This window comes from Mesocricetus auratus, unplaced genomic scaffold (assembly GCF_017639785.1).
Source record: "Mesocricetus auratus isolate SY011 unplaced genomic scaffold, BCM_Maur_2.0 Super-Scaffold_100019, whole genome shotgun sequence".
Lineage (NCBI taxonomy): Eukaryota > Metazoa > Chordata > Mammalia > Rodentia > Cricetidae > Mesocricetus > Mesocricetus auratus.
Window position 1 is genome coordinate 25,592,771 of NW_024429200.1, and position 14,128 is coordinate 25,606,898.

At 39.6% G+C, this 14,128-nt stretch overlaps 1 protein-coding gene across 2 annotated transcripts in view; it reads right to left on the reverse strand.

The window, feature by feature from the left end:
• Positions 1-13,918, reverse strand: part of Foxp2 (forkhead box P2) — a 517,858-nt gene extending 503,940 nt beyond the window's left edge. For both annotated transcript variants that reach the window (XM_021233497.2, XM_040728635.1), the window contains exon 1: positions 13,519-13,918. The gene's annotated coding sequence lies outside the window, so the exon portion shown is untranslated. The remainder of the gene's footprint in view (positions 1-13,518) is intronic.
• Positions 13,919-14,128: the final 210 nt, after the last annotated feature.

Below are 14,128 nucleotides of genomic sequence, written 5' to 3' on the forward strand. Positions count from 1 at the left end.
ATTATTCACATTCTATATTAACTGAATTTATATAAAATAAATGACAGGAATGTTAACAAAAGGAATTAGTTTGTTAACAAATATTGGGCAGACCATGCTTACTGCATACAACCCCAGATGTACAAAAGGTTATATTATCAGATAAGCTGCATTAATTGAAGGCACAAAGACAAAGCAAGGGTTAATTGATTGATTGCAAATGATTCTATCCAAGGTAAGGAAGAACTTTACAGGAACCAAACCATCACAGAGGTTTGGACATTATGACAGCATAGATTTGTCTGTAAGTGCTTGAAAGCCTACATCAGGCTATTTCCTTCTTTGCATTCAGAAGCTATTACTCTACTTCTCCCACAGACGTAGCACACACCAGGCACATGCCACACTATCCCTGTCCATTTTGATCTTGGCTTGCCGGGTTCATTTACATTTCAACTTATCCCCTTAAAACTCACAATTGTTCTTAAAAGCATCTCTGGGAATTCCCTCTTTGTATATATTGCTGCCCATAGACAATTTGACAGACTTTTTCTGATAAAAATCTCCAAGCTTCATTTCTATTAGGCTTGGAATAGGGATTAGAGAATTAATTTAATTTTATTATTTCAAAGATCCCTTTCTACTCCAGGATTCTTGTATTCTTCTTACTAATCTTTCCATGAGTGCACATGTAGTTGAAATGAAATATGCCCACTGATTGAGAGATGAATAAACAATTGAATATTATTAAATAGCTGATAATGAACCTCTTTCTTTTGGAAGAAATAATTACATGAATAGACCTCATCTATTTCAATCAAACAAAAGATGCCAAGGACTGTAAAGGTATAAAAAATAAACACACATAGGAACAAGGAAAACTTTTTTAAATGAGAGCAAGAGACTAGGACTGGGAAGAACTTGGCAAAACTCTAAGTTAATAGACATTGTTAAACAGGAAACATTTTGTTCATATATATGTTTATATATATATTGTTCATATATATGTATGTTAGCATTTTCTTGGTCATATATATATATATATATGACCTGGGTGAATTCAAAACCCTAATCAATTATAAATGAAAAATGCAAGTAGATTCTGGCAATGGCAAGAATGATATATCCACATAGATGCACCTCAGACACGCTGCACTAAGCAAAAAGCCCTGATTCCAAAAGCTACATACCCTACTAGAAAAGAAAAATCATGGCATTGAAAACAGATCAGTGATCACCAGGGACCAGGAAAGAGGGAGGACCACTAAAACGTACATGGAAGAAATGGGGTGAAGGCAATGAAGCCACTCTGTACTTCAGTTGTGGTGACAAAAAGACGCATCTCTGTACTCGTCGAAACACAAAGAATCACACTGAAGATGGAATAAAGTTTGCTATGTGCCAAAACTATCTTTGACTAAGAAATGGAGAAGGTAAAGGATCTTGAAACAATAATGAAATATTGATGTTTAAGGTGGAATATCATTAACAAAACCTATTAAGAGCGATTATCTCCTGAGAAAAACACAAGGCTCTGAAATACAGAAACAAATATCTTACCTTAAAATGAAATTTGAAATGGACAACAACTTTTCATTTTGTAAATAATCAATTACATTTGCACTGTTTCATGACTTGTACAAGTAGAATTTTTAAAATACCTTTCTATAAGAAATGTAATTCTTAGCCAGGTGGTGGCTCACACCTTTAGTCCAAACACTCAGGAGGCAGAGGCAGGCGGATTTCTGTGAGTTCAAAGCCAGCCTGGTCTACAAATTTATACAGAGAAACCTGTCTCAAAAAATAATTTAAAAAAGGAATGTTAAAAAAGAAAGGAAATTTTTGTGATAACAAATTAACATTAATTTCCTTGTCCATGAGTTCTGTATTTTTGATGTCATATTTTTTGTATGTATAGACTGAAAATATGCTCATGGTAGAGACTGGGGAGATAGCTCAGCAGTTAAAAGTATAGCTGCTCTGCCAGAGAAGTCAGATGTTTTTCCTAATACCCACATGGAGGCTTGCCACCGTCTGTAACTCCAGCTCAAGGGGATCCAACGCCCTCTTCTGGGATTTGTCCCACCAGACACACAGGTGATGCAAAAATATTTATGAAGGCAAAACACCCATATACCTAAAATTTAAAGAGAAATTAGTTAAACTTCACCACTATTTTAATTGAAAAGGGTATCAGACTCTCAAATAATTTTATTTTTAATCACATAATTACATTTTCTGTGACAAGGAAAAGTTGTTTGAAATATAAATAACTGCCGGTTTATGTGCTTCTAAAGTCTTAACAGTTTCATGCCCACTCTCCTGAAAAGCAAGAACTTTTTGTATGTGTTCTGTTATGTTGTTGACTTTGTCTAGTATTCTGATTGTTACAGAGAAAGGCCCTGAAACGAGAGGCTCTACCCTTTTTCTAATATGTGCATTTGAGATGAGGATATCCATCCCACAGGCAAAGTTTCAGGGTGAAAAACAATATGCAGACAACTGTTGTGATGTCAAAAACATATGGGAATACTCCAGCAAAGAAGACAAAGATTTCCAGAGACTTGGGAAAAAAACTTCTGATGTAGTAAACCCATGTAATAATTCCAGATCACTGTGAGCCAAGCAATGTTGAGAAAAGCAATCCTTCTGTAGTTCATCTTACTGCCTTGCCTACAGGTCAACACAATGTCATTTTCTCAAATTAACCTGACCTCTTCTTACACAAGTTTAGCTTGTGTTCAGTGGATTGCAGGTTATCCTGGGGGGAATTCAAGGCAGACACTGAAGAAGACTGTGGAAGCTTGTTTATCGACTTATTCCTCCCTTGCTTTCTCGGCTACATTTGCTGTACATTCTAGGCTTATCTGTCAATAGATGGAAGCATCCACAGTGAACTGGTCTTTCCTATGTCAATCAAGTGAGCAAGCGCAAAATTATAGCAAGAAAGAAAATGCTGCCCCTCCCCTGGACATGCCCACAGACGAATCTGATGGAGGCAGTTCCTCGGCTGAGATTCTCTCTTCCCAGTCAAGTCTAAGTTTGCATCAAATTGACAAAGAGTACACAATACAATCCATCCTTTGCTAATTTCGACACACAAACAGATCATTGTAAAACCATGACCATCCCATTCTCGTTTGTGCCAGGATGCCTGTCAATATCATACTATTAATACAACCCAACATTTTAAAAGCTCAGTCCTTAACAAACTCCAACACTTTGAAAGTTCAATGTCTCGTTAAAAATTGAAATTTAAATAAAAACAAGTGGGGAAAAATTGCAAAGTCATTTCACTGTGGGTTCCTATACAAACCAAAACAAGTTAAAACTTTCTTGCTCCAAAAAGAAAAACAGATGCACAAAAACAATCACACTTGAGCAAAAAAATCCCACAAGTAGTTCCAAATCTTGCATGTCAGTGTCTAACTTAGTTTTAGACTCCAAAGTGCCTGGCTTTTCCACTGTCGATAGACGTACATCTTGTTTGGTCTGCTCATGCTAACTACACTCCGGACCTTGGCAGTCATCCCAGTGCTGGAATCTCCAATAATTTTTGGGACTACAACTACACTACAACTGAGGCTGTACCTTCAAGAATGGCTCTTCCTGGACAGTGTCCAGCCTTAACTGCCATCCATCGTGACTCCAAAACCAGTACCACACAGCAGATTCTTCAACACTGTCAAGTTCTGCTTTCAGCTTTAGATACAGTTTGGGAGCCTATAAACCACAGTTTCTATGTGCTAACCCAGGCGGTGGTGGTATAACTCCAGGAAGATTTCACCTTGATCATGCTAGTGTCTTATTAATCAAAGTTCACTCTTTAGCACTAGCTGGCCCTCATCTATGGTCACAGAGGAGGGCAGGTTTAATTTTTGACTAGTTGAATAGAAAACATCACACACAGAGCCCTCAAAGAGTCTTTGCTTCCCTCCGAGACTTTGTAAGTCAGGCCTACACCATCCATGCTTCTCTCAGCATTCTTACCTTCCAAGCTACAAGGCCTCAAGCTCTCAGCACTCAAGGACAATCCAGCCCAAACTTCCAAATGCTTCTACAATCCTCCCTCATATCCATCACATTAACAGTTCATTATCTGGCACCAGTTTCTGTTTTAGTTTGTTTTCTCTTGCTGTGATAAATACCCTGACTAAAAGCAACTAGAGAGCAGGTTTATTTGAGTTACAGGTCACACAGTCCATCATCAAGGAAAGCCACAGTAGGAACCTGGTGGGAGGAACTGAAGCTAAGACCAAGAAAGAATGCTGCATTCTGGATTGCTCCTTCTGGCTTTCTTAAACATTTCTTCTATGGTCTGACCACATATGTCCAGATACGGAACCACCCACCATGGTTTGACCCTGCTTCATCAGTTAGGTATTTTTAAAAATGCTCCACAGACATGCCTAAAGGCAGATCTGGGGCCAATTACAAAGTATAGTCCCTTCACAGCTATATTTAGGTTTGTGTCAAATTAACAAAAACTAGTCAGCACCAAGTGTTGGGTATATGTGTGCTGTATGCCCCCAAGTGCAAGCAGAGGCTAGAATACAACTTTTTGGATTCTACCATGTGAGTCTTACAGATAGAACTCAGATAATCATGGTGAGATAAAAGTATCCTTACCCCTGAGAAATCTGACCAGTCCCTTTAATTTTAAACTAATAATAAAAAGACAACGTTTATCAAATACATGTCCTGTTATTTCTCTATTGGTACTATCCACAGCTGAATATATGACTCAACAGAGTACCAGGGCAAAATTGTGAGTAAATTAACATTTATGCAATGTGGGTTCTCCGACCTTCAGAGAAGAGAATTCCAGGTGGTCGAGTGTGTTTCTTGATTCTAGTATGGTCAGTTCCTCACCCATTCCCCCTTGTTTCAGCACCCTAGCTAAATCACAGGAGGCTGTTTCCTGTCTGAAAAGAAGAGATCCAAAGATACCTTACAGTATAAAACAACTTGAAAACAAACCTTTAATTTTAAGTGAATTGTTATAACTGAATCATTTTGTTTTCTGATATACAATAGAAGCAAAGTGATGATAATTATTGTTGACATTGCTTCTATTTTCAGACATATCTTTTTTCTTTCATTTTTATGTACAGATTTATGGGTTCGTAAGTGAAGAATATTTTGTAGCTTCAAATTTGATTCCATATGTTTTAGTTGGAAGTAATCTGAAAACTAATCCAGTATCTTTTTTTATTTTTGGAGGAAGAATCTTCTAAAAATCACACAACAATAATAGGATAGAGTTAGCTGTCAAACTAAAAGGCGGGCCTCAGGGTTCTTAACATGGGGTTCTGCATAGTAATCAAGCTGGCTAGTTTTCCTATCTGGGATAGCAATTCAGCTATTTTTCAAAACTTTCCATCATCATTCTCATTCTGATATGCAAAATTATCATCAAAAAATCCTCGAATGCAGTGTTTCTTGCTTCCAACAACAACAAAGTATACTCCCAAATAGAATAATCAGATGGAGCCACGGAAGACACTGAGTGTCTAAGAGGCAGGGAAAGAGGAGCTCAAGCTAGGAGGAGTAACAGGTTTTGATGGGGGAAATTAAGCAAATATGAGTTATTCCCTGTGCTGCCTTGTTTCAGAGCTTCACAAGCATTATCGAGCAAGGGAGCTAGCTAATAAGGGAAGAAGGACAGAGAAAACTAAGACAAGGCAGTTTGGGTAGAGTCCTGTTTCTCCCTCCGTAACTGTAGAAAATATTAGAGAATTTTTCTCATGTTCAAGATATCTGCAATATAGAATCAAATTTCTTAGCAAGTGGATGAAAGGTTAGATGTGAGACCAGAACTGAGGGAGATCTGCAGTGCTTTGCAGTTACAAGAAAAGAGCTGGGTGGCATAACACTGACCTCTGGATCTCTTATTTATGCTTCAGTAGCCATGGGCGATTTCAACAAACTGTGTGAGGTTTTACATTTGGAAACATGGACTTTCCATCAAAGTATAAATCTCCAATGTGTTCTGTGAGGGGCAGAAATATGTGTGTATGGATACATAGACAGATAGAGGAATTTGTAAATTTATGATGCTTCCCATAACAAAGATGCAAGATTCTTTCCATATAGATACAATCTTGAGTTTCCAGATTTCTCTCCACATATCTCTGCATAAGTTCCAGAAATACCTGGGTTACTCACATTATGTCAACACGATAGCCATTAGAAGCATGCATAGTCAATAATGATACTATACTTCAGATATAATGCAAAATATGCCAGGTTAATGTGTGTTAAAAAGCATTATGTTGAAACACTCACCTATTTAGAGTTTCTGCCTAAAACCAAAAACACCTGCACACAAGATTTGACAGTAAAATGGAATATTGTTCTCAAGACTAAAGAAAAATAAAGAAAAGAGAGGCAGGAGAAGTTCCATAACTTCAAAGTCAGCTTGGTCTACATAGAAAGTTCCAGGCCAGCAAGGGCTATCTCTGGGGACTATAGGAAAGTGGTGATCATATGTTTCCAACTGAGAAAAGAGCCATGACTTTGCCAATACAATAGCAAACAGTTTTTCCAATGTGATATGTCATTTAAATGCTATAGGAAAAAAATTAAGATAAAATATATTGCAATAGCATTTAAGCAAGTTGAGACATGATACAGTTGAAAGTAATATCTTGAGCCTCCTGTAAACTACTCATTCTTCATTTAACATTGGTTTATGGAGTTCCTACCCAATATAAACCACTGTGGTAAGCACAATTAAACAACAGCAAAACCTACAGGTCTATGGATCATGAATTACATGGTATGCCTACCATCATGAAATGTAAATCACGCTGGAGCTACATCATCATTGAATGTGTACCACAATGGAGGTGAGGTGTATCATCATAGAATATGCACCACACTGGATATATATCATTATGAACACACACACACACACACACACACACACACACAGGATGTATGAAAAACACACCACACTGGAATTACATTATTACTGAATATATATCACTATCACGATCATAGAAAATACAGCATGCTGGATGCACATCATCACCAAATGTACAACACACTAGATGTATTTCATTGTTGATTATACAGCACACTGGTTGTATGCCATCATGGAAAATACAACACACTGGATGTATATCGTCATTTAATATACATTGTACTGGAGGAACTCTTATAGATTCTGGTAGATTATAGTGCTATGCAGAAAAATAACATGCAGTTAAGATAATGGAGTATAGTCAGTGAGGATGTGCTTTATGAAACCAGTCAAGAATATCTGTAGTATGCACACATTGAGCAGGGAGCAGAAGTTAGCAAAGACATTCCAGATAGAGAATAAGTAGAAACATGCCTATTTTGAGCAATAATAATAAGGTCAGAGTACACTGGAATAAGAAAACAGCAATATCTTGCGTGAGGTCTTTTTCTTCCTGAGGGGCCTAATGGGATGTCAGAAGATGAATAGAAGAGTAACTTAACAAGGGCAAATACCAAAGGAGTACTGTTCCCACAGAGAACGATGTGGGGTGTGGCGATCCAAAACTAGTGACAATAATATTTAATGGTGCACCTGACCAATTTCGGAGCTTCAGCTTGTGTAGTGAATTAGCTGACAATTAACTAAACTAAAGGCAGGCTGGACCCAAGCAGTAGAGGGAAGGAATTGAAAAGTTAACACCTGCACATAGACAGAAACAACCCAAAATTTGGTGTGAGTGACAGTGAAGAGTAATTTTTAAAGATGCTAAGGCTCCTTTTTGAAAATATGATTTTATGACAATCTCCAGTTGGTAAGGTTCTAAGGTATTTGGGTAGTGGACTGTAAATTTCCCCTCACTCTCAGGCTGAAACGAACTTCATGCTTTTTCTATAGGGCACTTCCCATTGACTTGTTTCCTTCCTCCTGAGTTACACACTAAGATGCAAAGTTACTTTTTCCTTAAGGTTGAGGAAAAGTTGCAAACTGATGGCTGTCATCAGAGACAAATACTGAAACAGTTCAAAGGTATTCACAGAAAATACCATCCAGTAAACACTGAAGTCTAGATCTAAAGAAAAAGACATAAATGGACACAAGAAAAAAGAAACATCTTTTATGTTCTTTCTAGTTGGAATTTTGTTGTTGTTGTTGTTTGGAGAAAGTTCCTTAACCTGTTTTTCAAAATGACATTACATTGGTAGAATCTTTTTGACATTCTGGGAAAATCTTTAAAAGCAACTGTTAAAAACTTAAATAAATTTTAAATCAACATTATCTTCCACAAAATATATTTTAAGTCTTCCAAAGCAGAAATTGAAGGGAATTGAGGGACATTAATAAACTAAAAATTCTGAGAGCTTTAAAACCCCTTGGGAATTCATTTGCTTCACAGTGATGTGCTTTTTCAACATTAAATCTTATTCACTCTTGCTAATGAAAATAATTTGCCAGAGCAGAAAGGGATGAAGATGTCAGCTCCAAGTGACACAGCTATCAATATAAAGGGAAGGGATGTTGTAGATATCCTTGGTGAATCATAGGAGGAAGAGAGCCAAGCAGAACTGATTGGAAAGTTGAATTCAAGAATTCATACTTCACAAATTATGGAAATCAAAAGGTTAACCAGGGCCAGCAGAGGTGGGCTTATGGGGAAAATGCTTTCAAAATAAAACTGTAGATAGATTTATATGAACTGAAATTATTTTAGACTTCTAGTTGCAAGTGGTAAGTTGGAAAAGTGAACACATGCATGCCAAGTAAAAGAGAGCAAACAAAGTTCACAGCTGAAAAAAAGAAATGAAAATTTCAATCATTAGCTGTAAATCACTCGTATATAGAATGGATTCAAAAACAGAGCAAAGAATATACCATTCTCTGTTTAACAGAACAGATAATGTAGACGTTGGCTGCTAGGCCAAAATCACTGCATGAACAGAAATTCCAGATCAATCAACTGGAAAGCAAGACATTTTACTAAAATTATTAAAGCCAATATATAATAATACTACATTGGAGGACACATCAAAATACCCAAGATACCACTTAGCAAAATAGCTTTAACATACACAACCAAGAAATTATATCACCAGAATCAGACTGTTTGTTTAATATTAGTGATATTGCAACAGCAGATGTAAATCTTCTCTAGTGTCTCTCTTCTTATCACTGGACACTGAGTCAAAATATTGCTTTATATTTCACCATAACTAGTTATTTTTGTGTTTGTTTAGTCAGCAAAATATTGGGTAAAAGATGGACGAAGACAAGGGCACCAGAAAGAAATACATAAACAAATAAATCAGAGGTAATAAGACAAGGACATATGCAAGTGGCAGTAACCATTTATTTTATCAAGCAAAATTAGATACACGGAAAGAAACTCAGACAATATGAGTATCATAGACATCAGCAATAATGAATTTTCATTTAACCAATGTTAGGCTGTAAAAGAAAACTAAGCAGGTTTTTAGACAACCCTCCCAGCAATGCTTAATTAAGATGGAAGATAAAACAAACAAAAAAGTTAAAGGCCCACTTTGAAGTTCTAACAAACAAAGCAGCTGATAGTTTAGAACAAAACTATAAGAAAGCAATAAAAGAGAACCTGATAAACCTCATGGAGAAATCTATAGATAGCAAAATAATTCAAAAGTAAATTATATTCCCTGGTAAAGACTGCAGAAGTAACATAACTTTAGTCTAAGACTATCTAAGAGATAAAGAGCTGCACTTAGAAAATGTTTATTTCTTCTAAAAAGAACAACTAACATTGGTGTGTAGAATCTGAATCAGCTTTGAACTGTCTGCAAACCATGAACAAGAGAATACATTTCTTTAAAGTTTAACCATGTGAATGTTTACAGAAGCCCTTAGAATACAATCACTATGACTTGGATTTGTTGAGGGTTTTGGAACCCTTTAAATGAAGGACCACATAAGATTGCTTTCAAACATCTATACTACTATTACAATCATTGAGTCTCATTTGGGGGCACTACTTAAAAGATGTTGGTTCCCACACAGACAAGTACAATAAATTACCACAAAGACAATAAGATAGTTTGAGTATGACAAAGATTAGTGATAAGAAATTGGAAAGGATTGTTATCATGTCTCGATTCAACTATGATTTTTACTTTTTATTTTTGTTCTAATTGCTGAAACTGCCAAGAAAACTTATTCATGATCCAAGTCCTAGATCACATTTTCTTCTTTGTAGCCAGGGACCTTTCTTAGGTTTCATATAGAAAGGTAAAAATTACATGTCTATTTCCTTGATTCAATTGTCTGTTTGTATTAGAACTAATAGCCAGCTCAACGTGAGATTATCAACATTTAAAGAAACAAAAGCATTGACCAGAGCTAACTTTAACTCTTAAAATATATCAAATATTATTTCTTTTATGGAATTAGTTTCTGCATTCTTCCCATCTTCTCTTGCCATCAAAATATCTGGTAAATTGTTTGGCTCTGACCATTCCATATTCTGTGAGGATGTGAACCAAACCAGCTGCTTGTCTTCACATATTAAATATGCTGCCTACAAAACAGAATCTGAGAAACATGCACAAAGAGTTGTTTTGTGTGCCTGAAACTTAAAGGGAATCTAACCTCTCATTATTGGTTATGTGCACATATATGTTCCTGTTCTCTGCTGTACTCTCTTCACCTACTAATTCTGAGGCGTTCCTTCTTACTTAAAGTTCCTAGAAAATCACAAAGTTTCCTCAAAATAAGACTGCTGCACTGTTGCCAGTGTAGAGAAAGGAAGCACCAATCTTGGATTCTTCAGTACACCCCTTTCTCAAGTAGCTTAAGGTTTCCTTTCACACACAAAAAAATTATAACTTCTATGACAACAATATCTGAAAACAGAAGGCAATGCTGGAACACTGATAAATTGTGCAGTCGTCATGATCACATGCAAGTTCCTTTTAGCTACATGGCTTATTGTAATATGTGATGAATTGTAGTGACCACGTTTTAGACATCTATGTCTAAATTATATTCACTGTATTCATGTTTAGGCCAAATGTCACAAATAATTCCTTAAGAAATTCTACTTTTTATGCTTAAAAGGTATCTTTTAAGCATAAAGATTCTTTTAGACTGTGTGCCTCAAACAGCTACCCAGAGGGAGATATCAACAGGTTTCTCCTAGCCTTAAAAACTAGCAATTCTATTATAATTAAGTTTTCTTTCATTTAATTTTTGCTAACAGTTATGCTCCCATAGCTCTCTTAAAGGAAGTGTTGAGTTGAGCAGGTACTGAACACCAGCCATCCAAGTAACAGAGAGATGGAAGGAGGGATACAAGGAAGAAGGTATGAGGAAGGGGAACAAAACTCTATCGCAGACATGAAATACGAGGGCCCTAATGATCACAGTGCAGACAACTATGTGCACTCTATTAATGGAGATACAAATAAATCAAAATTGTAAATTGTGTTTAACAGCATTAAACAAACACCACATTTAAAAATTCCAGTACACTGAGAATATCCGCACTCATAACTCATAGTGACAGAAAAGATAAACAGGCCTCTTCACAATATAAAAACATTTCCCGAGGTATGGCACACTGCAGACTTAAGCTATCTGAAAGCCCATCTTCACTTGAGTGTCTGTCTCAAACGCAGGCCTGCCATTTCTATACACTCTTCACTTCACTGCTGCCTAAGCAAACTGCTGGGAGTTAGGAGGCCAGGTAAAGATGTGCCTTCCAGGCAAACCTGTTTTCTACAGCAAATCTCTCCAAATACTTCCAGTTGGAAAATGTCCAGTTCAGCTACTTGACACCAAAGCATCACTTTCTCCCTCCGGGCTTACCTGCTACTAAGTAACTCTCCTTCCAAGTTGCTGGTGGATTTGTTGGGAGATAACTAGCCAAGTGGCACTGAATCTTTGACTGCAAAGACTCAAACCTCACACACTCCCATGAGTCTTTAGCATCCTTCATTCCTCCCTCCTGGCCCTTCTGAGCACTCCCCCAGGCCACTTCAGGCACCTCACTTTGCCAGTGCCTGCCCACCTGGAAGCAAGTAGCACTCTAGGAATGAGCCTCAGGATCAAGGAACTGAGTGGGTTTCAACATGTGGTGAGAGGAACGGTCGGGGAGGGACACGTCTCGCAGATAGCAGCTGTCCACTAAGTGGTTTAAATCTGTTGCTTAAAGAGCTGATTAAACAAATACACAGATGGCTCCAGTTCCTTGGGGGATTCCTGATTGTTAGGAGCTTCCCAAATCCTGGCAAGTTCGGGGCCTCTGTACTAAACCTTCTGCAAAAATGCGCATTGATTTCACTTTCAAAGGACACAAACCTGCTCACATCTTCGTCTTGAAGTTTCTTCTAATAATAAAAGCATGACCCTTTTTCTCTTCTGGCCCTGAGAAACTTACCTATGATTCTTAGGGTCTGGGGGCAGGAGGGCAATATTTCCTCCAAGAACTACAGAGGCCTGGGGCCACTTTAAGATGGGACTTCGGAGTTCATCTGGCCCCTGGGGGTAAGCAGAGACTTGCTCACTGTGCCTGTGACCACCTGGTGGATCCGGTCAGCTCCCACAGACCCACTTGTGTCTCCATGAGCTGGAGGGGACAGGCGGGGCTGGAGTGGCTTTTCCTTAGCTCTGTACTGGTCCCAGTCACCCAGGAGTCAAGGGTTAAAAGAAAAAAGGCTGGGGAGAAGCCCTTCCTTTCTCATAAAGGTGACTGTGCCCCTCCCACGAGCCCTCCTCGATGACACCCACACAAGGAGCAAGGAGCACTTTCCAAAGTGGAATAAAAGTAAAACCAGAACAGATCCCTAGGGAAGCCGGCCTGGCTGGCTCGCGGACAAGTAGGAGAGCAGGATCAGGAGTAGCTGGAGAAATGTCTGGTTATCTCAGGCATCACTAGGAGCCAGGAGTTTCTTAACTAGAGAGAAAAGGAGTGTCCCCTAGACGCCTCTCAGGTTCCTGGATAAGTACTTCTGAGATGAACGCAGAAGCGCCTAAGACCCAAGTAGCATGCACTTGCCCGCTAGAGTAAATAAAGGTCAGCAGTCTGATCAATAAAGTGTGCGCTTCTAACCACCGCATGTTTTACTGCTGTTTCTCCTCCCTAGGGAGAGTGGGAAGGAAGAGAAAAAGACAACAAACATTTTTTATATATATATAAAAGAGTAAACAAACACATCTGGTGTTTCGACACATCTTTTCCTCCAGCCTTAGTCTCTCTGGAAGAGACAACATTCTGCATATTCAAAACTATCCAACTAAATAAATAAATCACCCGGGAGGCCACAGAGAAATCGTGTGTCTCCGCACACTCCTTTTCCCCCAGCACAAAGCGAAATGCGAAGAAACAACAAGTGGCCAGCCTGGGTCCCAGACGACCCCGACCCCATGTCGAAACCTGACACATGTCACCGTGGTCCCGCAGCCCCGAACGGCGGGCGCTGGGGAGAAACTTTGCTGCCGCTACGCGAGCAGCGTGGAGGAAAAAGTCGCAGTCCGGTCGGTCGCGCGTGGCTGTGGTCGGGACAGGGTGGAGTGCTGAGCGTCAGAGTGAGGGCGAAGAAACTTACCGCGACCAGAGACCCCGTGGGCAGAGTCCCGTGAGGTGGCACACGCTGCGCGCCCAGGCAGGAGCCCCCGAATAACACACCCACGCTCGAGTCCCGGCACCCGCGGCCGCGAGTTGGGGGGGACGCCAGGGATGGGGGGACCCGAGGAAGCTGCGGCTGGAGGACACGGCCACCACATAAATGCCCGACGCGGGCGCTAGCGGGCCAAACGCGGGTGGCGCCGGGCTCCGGCCCGGACGAAGCGGTGTCCGGGGAGCTGCACGCGCCGGCGTGTCTCGCGCTTTCTCGGAGGCTCGCGCTGTCTCGCGCTGCAGCTCCCCCAACCCGGATCTATGTGTGCGTGTGTATGTGTGTGTGTGTGTGTGTGTGTGTGCGAGTGTGTGTGTGCTCGCGTGTGTATGTGTGTGTGTGTGTGTGCGTGCGTGCACCGGCGGGCGCGCGCACCCGGGCGCGCGCGCGTGTTGTTGGCAATGCAAACTGTACACACAGTGCGCGCGGAGCCGCCTCTCCTCCGAGGGGCGGGCTGGGGGAAGGGACACCTTGGAAGTCTCTCAAGTACTGTTGGGCCACTTGTTTTGTCTAACTTTGCGGAGTTGGGGCTGTTTTGTTG